Source organism: Protopterus annectens, chromosome 1.part1, assembly GCF_019279795.1.
Source record: "Protopterus annectens isolate FY-2018-M chromosome 1.part1, PAN1.0, whole genome shotgun sequence".
In the NCBI taxonomy this organism is placed as follows: domain Eukaryota; kingdom Metazoa; phylum Chordata; order Ceratodontiformes; family Protopteridae; genus Protopterus; species Protopterus annectens.
The window spans coordinates 1869444181-1869456411 of record NC_056726.1 but is presented as its reverse complement, the minus strand read 5'-3'; positions in this window follow the sequence as shown (position 1 = coordinate 1869456411).

Here is a 12231-nt window from a genome sequence, read left to right as displayed (position 1 = left end):
TAGTAGCAATAAATTATACTTAAAGCAGTTTAGCAATCGCTTGTTTTCGCCTCTCTGCTGCTAGCACCACTCTGCAGGACCACGAGGAGCTTTAGCTGAGTAGGAACAAGCAAAAAACTGCGCCAAAGCGGGTTTTTATACAGGGGTCTAGAAACAGCTAGAAATTAGCCCAAAATGGCCAATAAACTACCAGATTCTGTGCTGAGATCACTCCTCCAGGGACAGATAGGCTGCTCAAAGCTCCCCTCTCCCACTGGTGAACAAAGAAGCTTCCTTCTATCCAAGTAAGGAAATGGGCAACACAGGAACTATACTAAAGTCCGGAATACAGCAATGCCCGTATTAAGGACCATTCTAGGTAGTAAAAGGCGGGAAACAAGGATTTTTTTTGTTTTTTGTTTTTTAAGAAGAAACAGCAGAAAATTCACAGTAATAGCTTAACACAGGCTAGCACACTTGAGTGAGCAGCCTCAACAGATAAAATGCAACAAAAGACAAACTTTAAAGTGCAATTTGAAAAAAAAAAACAGTAAAACAAGCTGAAACAGGTAAAGAAGCAGATATAACTTGCTTTTCGGCGAGAAAGGATATTCGCAAAGGTAGTAGCAAAAAATTATACTTAAATCAGTTTAGTAGTCGCTCTTTTTCACCTCTCTGCTGCCAGCACCACACTGCAGAACCACGAGGAGCTTTAGCTGAGTAGGAACAAGCAAAAAACTGTGCCAAAACGGGTTTTTATACAGGGGACTAGAAAGAGCTAGTAATTAGCCCAAAACGACCAATATACTACCAGATTCTGTGCTGAGATCACTCCTCCAGGGACAGATAGGCTGCTTTTTTAAGAAGCAAACAGCAGAAAATTCACAGTAATGGCTTAACACAGGCTAGCGCACTTGAGTGAGCAGCCTCAACAGATAAAATGCAACAAAAGACAAACTTTAAAGTGCAATTTGAAAGAAAAAACAGTAAAACAAGCTTAAACAGGCAAAACAGCAGATATAACTTCATCCAAGGAAAAGAGGTCATTGGTCCCCTCTACTCATCACCCCTTAGACCCATTATAGAATACAGCGCCCTTTTGGTATGTACCTCATAAGAAATCTACAATAACTGGAAAGGCCACAGAAATACCTCACAAAGAGGATTACTCGCCTCAAACAGATGCCCTACGCAGACCGTCTCAAAAAACTCCAGCTTTACTCCATTGCATATTGCCTAGTCAGAGGCGATCTCTGCCTAACATACAAAGCTATGTTAAACCCAGAGCTGTTGGACATACTCCACTTAAATAAATCCTAATCCCTCCAAGCTAAACACTCTGGGGACCTAAACCTTGTCACCACAATAAAAAGAACCTGCTGGAGGGATAGATTCCTGTCCCAGAGACTTCCCATACTCTGGAACAAAGTACCTATCTATATCAAACAAAGCTTCTCATTAGCACTCTTCAAGAAAAATCTTGATGATTGGATGGGAGATAGGAAATTCACCCCGGGGATTACTTCTGTGGCTCTGCTTGACAGGGACACAGGAAAATAATTTTCTTGCGTGGCGAAAGTCAGGGTACCTTTTTGGCTAGTCTTATATAGGCCCTAGGGCCAATAGCCTAGTACATATATATATATATATATATATATATATATATATATATATATATATATATATATATATATATATATATATATATATATATATATATACATATATATATATATATATATATATATATATGTGTGTGTGTGTGTGTATGTATATATGTATATGTGTACATACATATATATATATATATATATATATATATATATATATATTTTTTTTTTTTTTTTGTATTTCTCTCTCTCTGACTGTCTGCCTGTCTGTATATGTACACACACACACACACACACACACACACACACACACACACACACACACACACACACACACACACACACACACGTGTGTATGTCATATTTAGATTTATAATAGTTTGGAATTTATATGAATTGTGTGATTTGTAACAGCGCATTCTTTTTGGTGACTTTCTCGACTGATATAGCTCACTGACAATGGTGAATAAGTTGGCCTTTTTGGGCAGTACTCGCTGACTATGCAGATCACTGGAATCATGTAAAAGGTATTCTGTATACGTGAATGAGCCTTGGTAGCATGGCATATACATGTCACTGAAGCCACTGTGTATGTTTAAACCAAGTTGATGTGCTGGTATTACATATTTTGCTATTGTACTTTAGGGGAAATATGAGATGATAAGTTGCATTTCCTGTTTATATTGTTACTGTTTTTAGTGTATTTAATAACTAGAAGTTGACCTGTTTGTTCTATAACATTATTACTAGCAAACTGTAGCATGGAGTGTGTTAATGGAATTATTTTACTGTTGAGTGTGGGATTACACTGGGGAGCAATGAAGTGAGTTGAGGCACATGGCTCAGTTTACTGTGTCTGAGCTCTCCCATTTCCAGCATATTTACTCCAGTTTGGCTATCATCTTATCAGTAATAGATTCCCTTGAGATGGAGCCTATGCATTTGAAAGCTGAACCCTTAGTGATCTTTTACAGAAATCGACAGATAGACTTGTTTTGCTGTAGGTGTGTCCTAGATATCCATAGCTGGGAATTGTACCATTAAGTAGTCCTCGTATATTTATCTACAGCATTTTAAATGCACAATGTGCTGCCATATCCTACATGCTCTTCAACATTAATGTATGGAGTTATCTGATGTCACATGGTATGCATCAGTTTTATACTGTTAATCCTTTCGTGCTCATATATTCAGTACTGCCTTTATTTGTTTTGGCCTAATATCTGATTACATAATTCAAATGGTATTGATGTTTGTAAGTGTGTTATACATGTTCATAGGTTCATAGGTTCATAGGTTCATACTAGGCTATCTGGCCTAGTGCATTTATAAGCCTAGCCAGAGTGTGTTTGACTTTTGCCACCCATTTTAAATTAATTTTGAAATGCCCTTTTTCGGGGTTAGTATACTGTGCCTCTGTCTAACAGTGACACAGAAGTGATACCCGGGATAAATCTACGATCCCCCATCCACTCATCAAGATTCCTCTTGAAGAGAGTCAATGAGGGACTCTGCCTAACCTGGACTGGGATTTTATTCCAGAGTGAAGGGAGCCTCTGGGTTATGAATCTGTCCCTCCAGCATGTCCTATTTATTTCAGTGCTGAGGTTCAAGTCTCTCGAGCACGTATCTCGATGGGATTTGGATTTTCTGAGGTGCAGCATGTCCATTAATTCCGGGTTGGACATGGCTTTATATGTCAGGCATAGATCGCCTCTGAGCAGGCGGTATGCCACTGAGTAGAGCTGGAGTTTCTTTAACCGAGCAGCATACGGCATCTATTTGAGTCCTTTGATCCTTTTGGTGAGGTACATTTGGGGTCTTTCCAGTTGCTGCAGGTGTCTGGTAAGGTGCATCCCAAAAGGGGCATTGTACTCAATTATGGGCCTGATGAGAGATGAGTAAAGAGGCATGATGACCTCCCCTGATCTAGATGTGAATCCCTTCACGATTAGGTGGGCTATATAAAATGTTTTTCTAACCACTTTGGCCATGTGGTTGTCAAATGAGAGATTGCTATCAACTTCGGTCCCCAGGTCCCTAATTACTTCTTCCGTACTTAATGGATTACCACCTATGTGGTAATTTGTGGGCACTTTGTTTTTTCCAAAGGGGATGACTATACACTTTCTGGCATTTAGCTTGAGGCCATGGCTCTGGCACCAGTGGTCTGTTTCTATGAGGCCCTTTTGGAGGATGCTTGTGTCGGCTGAAGAGTCGATTATGGCGCCCAGTTTGCAGTCTTCTGCGAACTTGGTCAGACACAGTCCTTCCGTGTTGGCCTGTACCTCCAAGAAATATATACCGAACAACAGAGGTCCCAGGACTGAGCCTTGTGGGAAGCCACTTATGACTGGTTTGGAGTCTGACATGGCTCCAGCAATTCTAACCATGTGGGTTCTGTCCTTGAGCCAGTTTGCAACCCATCTAGTGACATAGGGGTTTATATTTAAGCTGGTGAGCTTATTTATAATGCCCGAGTGGGAAATTGTATCGAAGGCATTTGCAAGGTCCAGGTAGGCTGTGTGGACCACCTTCCCCTCGTCAATGGCCTTGGTGACTGTTTCATAGAAATCGACCAGGTTTAAGAGGCAGGATCTGCCCTTAACAAAACCGAACTGGGTAGGATCCAGTGTCTGTAGGTCCCCAATATCTTTCTTTATGAGGTCCATGATGATCCTTTCCATAGCTTTGCAGACCGAGCTAGTCAGGCTTATGGGGCGATAGTTTCCAGGATCCGTTGAGGCACCACCTTTGTGGAGAGGGACCACTGTTGCTGTACGCCACTCTTTGGGTACATATCCTGTGGTAAGGCTGAGATTGAACAGTAGTTTTATGTTTGGGTTTAGCTCTTCTTGGAGTTCATGTAGGACGCAGCCTGGGACACCGTCTGGTCCCATTGATGCTGTGTTTTTTGCTTTGGAGAGGGCGGCTCTTACCTGAGCATCTGAGATGTCAGGGGGGAAGCACTCTGCTGGGATAGATATTTGCCCTTTTGGTGGGGAGGGGGGAGAAGTTTGCGCTGAACCTGTCAGCTAGGATGTTGGCAATGCCTGTGGATTCAGTGTATTTTTTGTCATTTTGGACTAATTCTGAGCATATCTGTGAATTCCCACCCAGGTTCCTAACATAACTAAAGAAAGTCTTGTGATTATCCTTAGTGTCCTGTGCAATTTTTCTCTCAAAGCTGGCCTTAGATGATTTTATGAGTGCCCATAGTTTTTTGCTAACACTGATCAGAGATGCCTTCCCTTTTTGGGATTTTGCTCTATCATGTAGTAGCTTCCTCCTTCTATTGTATAGTTTGTTTATGGCTGGGGTCCACCAGACAGGACGTCTGCCTTTGGAGGATTGGGTCTTGGTTTTATTTGGGATTGCATGATCCATCCATTCCTGAAGGTGTTCATAGAATGCGTTTATAAAGGATTCTGTGGTCTGGGCCATATTTTCCACAGGCCCGGGTGCTTTGAAGGATTCCACCTCTGTTTTGAGTAGTGTGAAATTTGCTTTACAGAAGTTTTTCACTGTGGTTTTCTGGGCAGGGGGTGGGGTCGGGATGTGAATATCCATTGAGATTAGTTTATGGTCTGATCTATCCAGTGAGGGATACACTTCTGGTCTGGAGCATAGAGTCCCCATGTTGGTGATGATCAGGTCCAGTATGTTTTCCCCTCTTGTGGGAGTGGTAACAAGTTGTTCCATAGCATTTGAGTTTATAAATTATAGGAACCTTTGAGCTAGGGTGTTAGAGCTAGAGTAATGCTCCCAGTCTATGTTTGGGTAGTTGAAGTCGCCCAATATAATGGTGTTTGGAGAGACCTTCATATTTCCCAGTGTTCTCAGGAAGGCCGATTGGGGTTCCTGGGTTTGGGAGGGTGGTCTGTAGCAGGCTATAAACTGGAAGGCAGTTTTACCCACTGTTAGTTGCACATGGATAGTCTCTGATGCTTCCTGCTGTGCCACCAACCTGGAGGTGTGGGTATCTTTGACGAATATTGATACTCCCCCTCCTTTTCTGGTTCGGTCCAAGTTTGGGGGCCGAAAAGCATGGTATGAAGTATAACCTGGTAGTGCTGGGGTGCTCTTGGGAGCCTTGAACCAGGTTTCTGTTACTGCACAGATATCGATGTTCTCCATGCTAAGGAGAGTTTCGAGTGCATGCATCTTGAGGTTTAGACTTCTGGCATTGAGTAGCATTACTCTTAGTTTCTTATCCCTTGTGATACCTATGGAGGTGGGTTTGTCTTTTGAGCCTTGCCTAAAAAAGGCACTATGGGGGTAGCAAGATCCTTTGCCAATATCCGAAAGCCCAGGGGTGACAGGTGCAAGCCGTCCCTAGCGAAGCATCGTGGCTTGCCGAGCATGTCATCCCAGGCTGACAGGCATTGGATCCCCTTTGAATGACACCAATACTTAAGCCAATTGTTGAAATTAATCATCTTGTCTTCATATTGTGCATCATTCTTGGTGATGGTAAGATGCTACTCAAGGTCAGGGTCATACCGGCCTGGGCTACATGCTCAGAGAGCACCTCTATGTCTCTTTTCATGTAGTCCAGGGAGGTACATCTTAGGTCATTCACACCAGCATGGACAATGTCTGAGTCATATTTGTACTTGCCTTGGAGTGACCTGAGTGCTTGTGTTATGTGGCGGATCCTAGCGCCCGACAGGCAGCTCACCGTGACCTTCTCTTTGTTCAGCCTGGTGAGCAGGACGTCAGTGTGCCTGACGATAGAGTCACCTTTTACAAGTGTATCAGGTGTGTTGTTTAGCCTTAAGGGCTGTGACTGTTCGGCACACTGGCTTTGTGAGCTATGTGTTGCACGTGTTTTGTTTTGGGGTAGTGGTTGCTTGGGTGTCTGCTTTGGAGGTCTCTGCTGCTTAGGCAGATTTTTATTTAGAGCCTCCGAGTATGTTTTTGTGTGTTTATGTGTTTGGTTTGCTGGCGTGGTAGGTCTATGTGAGACTGGAATTGTAGTGAGTGTGGTTTCCTTCTCCTCCTGACTGGTTATGCCAGTACTGAGTTGAGAGAGCTTAGCCTCCAGTTTGGCTATATGGTTGCATCTCTCACATGTGTTGGAATTTGTTGGGAGTAGGAGAGGGTTGTCTGTGTACATGAGGCAGTTGTAACATTGCCTCAAGATTCCCAGATTCACCAGCTGGACCGGAGTGGAGATTGACAACTGACCTTTGGACATGCTAGAATAGTATTGGGAATTCCTTTATAATTGAAAAAAAGGGCCACTGGGGAACAAGGTACTCAAGGGGAGTTTGTGAGGGTGTAGTGCTTTTCATTTTTTAGTGCTGACTTATATAATTGCTTTAGTGAGCAAGTGCCAGGTAACTTAAATGCAATGTGTTACAGGTAACTTATATGCAAAATGACAAACAGTAACTTTCTTTCAAGTGAAACAAGGAAATAAGTACAGTAAGCAATGCAGATATCACTAGGGATCCACAGAAGTGCTGAAAAGACTTGTTTTAGGTGCAATTAGCATTTCAGGGAAATAACAAGCAAACAAGCATACAAACAAAGCTAGATTCAGCAGTCCAGCCTCTCCTCCCACAAGAGTGCAGACCACGAACCTTCTTAATGTAAAATAACTGGCCTGAAGCCCAAGTGCTTAAACCAGAACTAATACACTTTTAGAATAACAGACACTGAGCCCTCAGTCAGCAGTTCCCAACTTAGAAGGATGTAAGCTACCTGTCCTGCCACCACAGTGCAGGCCACAAACATTCCTAATGTAAAACAACTGGTCTGAAGCCCAGGTCCTTAATCCAAAAGACTTAGAATGATAGTTACACTTTAATCAAGTTACAACCAAGCAGTAATAAATACAATTGAATACTTTAAAGAATGCCTGGATTAGTGCTCAAGTTATACAAACAAAGCTAGATTCAGCAGGCCTGGATCTGGTCTATGTTACAGCAAACAAGGTGTACCAATTTCAGTAAGAAGCAGTTCAAATATGCAGGCACTGTAAGCCTTTAACCAGAAATTCCCAGCTCAGAAGGGCAGAGGCCAGACTCTCCTCCCACAAGAGTGCAGACCACGAACCCTCTTAATGTAAAATAAACCAGAATTAATACACTTTTAGAATAACAAACACTGAGCCCTCAATCAGCAGTTCCCAACTTAGAAGGATGTAAGCTAGCTGTCCTGCCACTACAGTGCAGACCACAAACTTTCTTAATGTAAAACAACTGGTCTGAAGCCCAAGTGCTTAAACTAAAAGGCTTAGAATGAGTTACACCAAGCAGTAATAAATACAATTGAGTACTTTTAAGATGACGTAAAAGCAAAATAAAGTAGGAAGAAACACAAATACAGTAAAAACAGATAACATTTTTTTTTTTTGAGTGAGCAAATGAGATGGGCCCAGGAGGAGTATCCAAGTGCAAATTTACAATAGGGGCGGGCAGTTTCAAAGCCACCAAGATTAACACCAACACAAAAACAGGGAGGGTGGGTGGGAACCTACTGAAAAACAGAGTCACAACTTCCAGCTAGATATTGCTCAATGCAACACAAACAAATTACTTTAAATTGTGTATTATTTGATATAAGTGCAGATAAAAATTTACTTAGCTTCACTTATGCATTCAGTTGATTGCATGCAGGTCTTAGCCGGCCAAAGCTCACAGTTTAAACAGAAAATAATTCACTGTACCACTTGTATAAGACAGAAACTGAATAACAATGAAGGAAACTACCCCCACTTACCACTGGCTATGCAGGTTTTTTAACAAGCCTTAACTGAAAATACCACTTGTATAAGACCTACTGAAAAACAGAGTCACAACTTCCAGCTAGATATTGCTCAATGCAACACAAACAAATTACTTTAAATCGTGTATTATTTGATAAAAGTGCAGATAAAATTTTACTTAGCTTCACTTATGCATTCAGTTGATTGCATGCAGGTCTTAGCCGGCCAAAGCTCACAGTTTAAACAGAAAATAATTCACTGTACCACTTGTATAAGACAGAAAGTGAATAACAATGAAGGAAACTACCCCCATTTACCACTGGCTATGCAGGTTTTTTAACAAGCCTTAACTGAAAATACCACTTGTATAAGACCTACTGAAAAACAGAGTCACAACTTCCAGCTAGATATTGCTCAATGCAACACAAACAAATTACTTTTCTTAGCGGCCAAAGCTCACAGTTTAAACAGAAAAAACTACCCCACTTACCACACTATGCAGGTTTTTTTTTTAAAGCCTTAAACTGAAATACCACTTGTATAAGACCTACTGAAAAACAGAGTCACAACTTCCAGCTAGATATTGCTCAATGCAACACAAACAAATTACTTTAAATCGTGTATTATTTGATAAAAGTGCAGATAAAAATTTACTTAGCTTCACTTATGCGTTCAGTTGATTGCATGCAGGTCTTAGCCAGCCAAAGCTCACAGTTTAAACAGAAAATAATTCACTGTACCACTTGTATAAGACAGAAACTGAATAACAATGAAGGAAACTACCCCCACTTACCACTGGCTATGCAAGTTTTTTAACAAGCCTTAACTGAAAATGCCACTTGTATAAGACCTACTGAAAAGCAGAGTCACAAATTCCAGCTAGATATTGCTCAATGCAACACAAACAAATTACTTTAAATCGTGTATTATTTGATAAAAGTGCAGATGAAAATTTACTTAGCTTCACTTATGTGTTCAGTTGATTGCATGCAGGTCTTAGCTGGCCAAAACAGTTTAAACAATGTATGCATTGTACAAGTCTAATAAATATAATTTCTATAGTAGGGGCCATGTAGTTATATAATTGGATGCTACCATTTCTGACCCCAGACTCAGAACTCATACTATGGTAGTTGTGTTCACTGTTGTTTAATTTGTGATGACACGATAGGCACACCATGTCACATGTTATGCTACCTTTGACAGATAAGGCTGCACTGCTGAAATGCCATTGGACAGATTTACCAATAGTACATTTGCATGGTCATTTCTTCTTCTTCACCAGGCTCATTCTATACCCTGCTTTTTAATTTGGCTAAAATGAAAACTGTGATTTGCTATTCTGCACTGTGGATGTACCAGTCATCTGTATATGTGAGCCATACCACAATATACAATATGTCTACATTAGTACAACATTCAGAATGTATGGTCTTCCCAGGTTTTCATCCTCAAAGCAATACATCAAAAACAAAAACGGGACAACAAGGTAATTAAAGTGTTTATGCTGAAACAAAAATGAATCTTTTGGGAAGAAATGGTTTGCTGAGTTATGGCCAGAATATATTGAGAGAAGTGATTTTTTTTTATTGTGAATGCCATTCTTTGTGATAAGGATGTGGTAGCTTTATTCAGCTTTAAGGGTGTTTCCCCACATGTCTTATCATAAGACTTCTCTCAAATCACTGGAACCAAGACACCACTGAAACTTTAACATAGTCTGCAGCTCAGCTGAAGCAACATGCTGTGACTTTGCTTTGAATTTTGTATTCATAGAGAAACCCTCTACAGAAATCTATCATATGAACTGTCACAGTTTGTCTGTTGGGGGTGCATGGCCAAAATATTGATGAAGTAGCAACACTATGAAATGACTCTATGGGAAAATGTTAATACTGAAAGGAAAAATGCAGGTAAAACCACAAAAAAGTGAACTAAATAAGTCTAGAAAGTAGTAAAATATAGTCTGACTGAAAAAGTGCTTTTAGTGAAGAAAAATAATTTAAAAGAAGCAGCATTCTGCTGGGTATGGGAAGAAAGTGAAAAAATACCTTGACAGAATGTGCTCAAGTAAACTGTCACAAGGAAAATCTGCCTTAAGAAAAGATGTGTAACAATTGCTTACATCAATGAAAGAACTAAGAATAAAAAATTGAATTATCTGCGAATAAATAGACGATTTACAGCAAAACTGTATAAAACAAAATTAACTGTTAAAGCTATAGAATGTCTCAGCATGATACACTGATAAAAGAAATAGAAAAAGATTTACACAAACTGGACAAATAATTTAACAAAGCGGAACAACAAACATAATTCTAAACTACTTGCTTTTTGTAATAAAGGGCCATAGAGGCTGTGTAAGCCTCATTGCGGTGACACTGCCTTAATCTGATATTATACTACCTTGGTACACTTATCACCTGCAATATGCAACACCCAGCCCCTATACCTCTCCAAATAACTTTACTACTGTCGCTTTTCTTTCTAGTAACCTATTTCCAAATTGCATATAACATTTAGCATCATTCCCAACAGCCATTCCCTAACCAGTTCTGCTTTGCCTTATATCCAGTCCTACACAAACTCTTCCCATGCAGTACGAAATCACTAGGCAAACTATCTGTTCCATTCATCCCGTTGATCTCTTCTCATATGCTGCAAAAAGATTAATATGGATTATCTGTCATCTCTTCCTCTATAATATCGCTCATCCTTCCCCTCATCTTACTGTCCTGCTTACACTTCTCTACCTTAATCACTCTATACCTAAATACAATAAATCAGTAATTTTGCATGTTACTAATTACTTTACATAATAAATCACTCTCTAAACTTTTCTTTACTGCCCTTTCTTTCTTTAATCCCCTTACTGCCATAATCATTTCTCCACTATATATATATATATATATATATATATATATATATATATATATATAGATGCGAAAAAGCGTTTCACCGACACACTAATCACCGACACCAAAAGACCGACAACAAAAACACGAAAACCATTACAGCAACACACTACATGTAAAGATCCGACACACCCTACCTGCACCCTAACCCTAACTCACTTAAACCACCCCTAAACCCACAGTCCCTCACTATCACACACCTTACCGAGTCCGTCGGTTTCTTACCTTGTCGGTCATCTGCATTGTCGGTGTTTTCGTCCCGGATTCCGGATTCCGTGAAGTAGCGTTGTCGGGCATCTAAAGGTGACCCATATATATATATATATATATATATATATATATATATATTGCTAAACAACCCTGTATACCTCCACATCTATACTACTGTTTTGCTTATCTCTATCACACCACTCACACCCATGTTTGTCTAGAAAAACTTCCACCAGTTTGTCATATCACCTTACTTAGACATGCTGCTTCATATCACCTTACCTAGTCATGTTGCTTTCCCTTTAATCATTATTCCAGTTCTTGTCCTACTAACACATCGAACTTCCTATCATATGCAACTTCAAAAAGTCACGCTACTACCTCCAGGTACCTTTATACAGGCTGAAAACAACATCCACTCTAACTTCACTATTTCTCCAGAATTATTACCCTCAGCTTTCATTCACCTATTCAAGACCAAATTCCATTCTTCTAAAACTACGAAGTAAGATCAAATCCAAATATAAATGCCCCCGCCCTTCATCATATACATAGTCTTGACTATAAAAATATGTGGGGATGTCTACCCAAACTCATAACACAATGGCGTCCATGTTTTCTAGCTCACAATCTCACTCTTCTCAAACCACTAAATCATCCAGCCTACATCTTCTTAAAATAAATATATCTGTCTTTGGTTGGATAGCACACCAATCACCAGATGCCATTGTAGCCACTGGACCTGGCTAAAGCAAAACATAAAATACAAGGAAGTTTTAGCTCTAACATAAAATATTCTAAG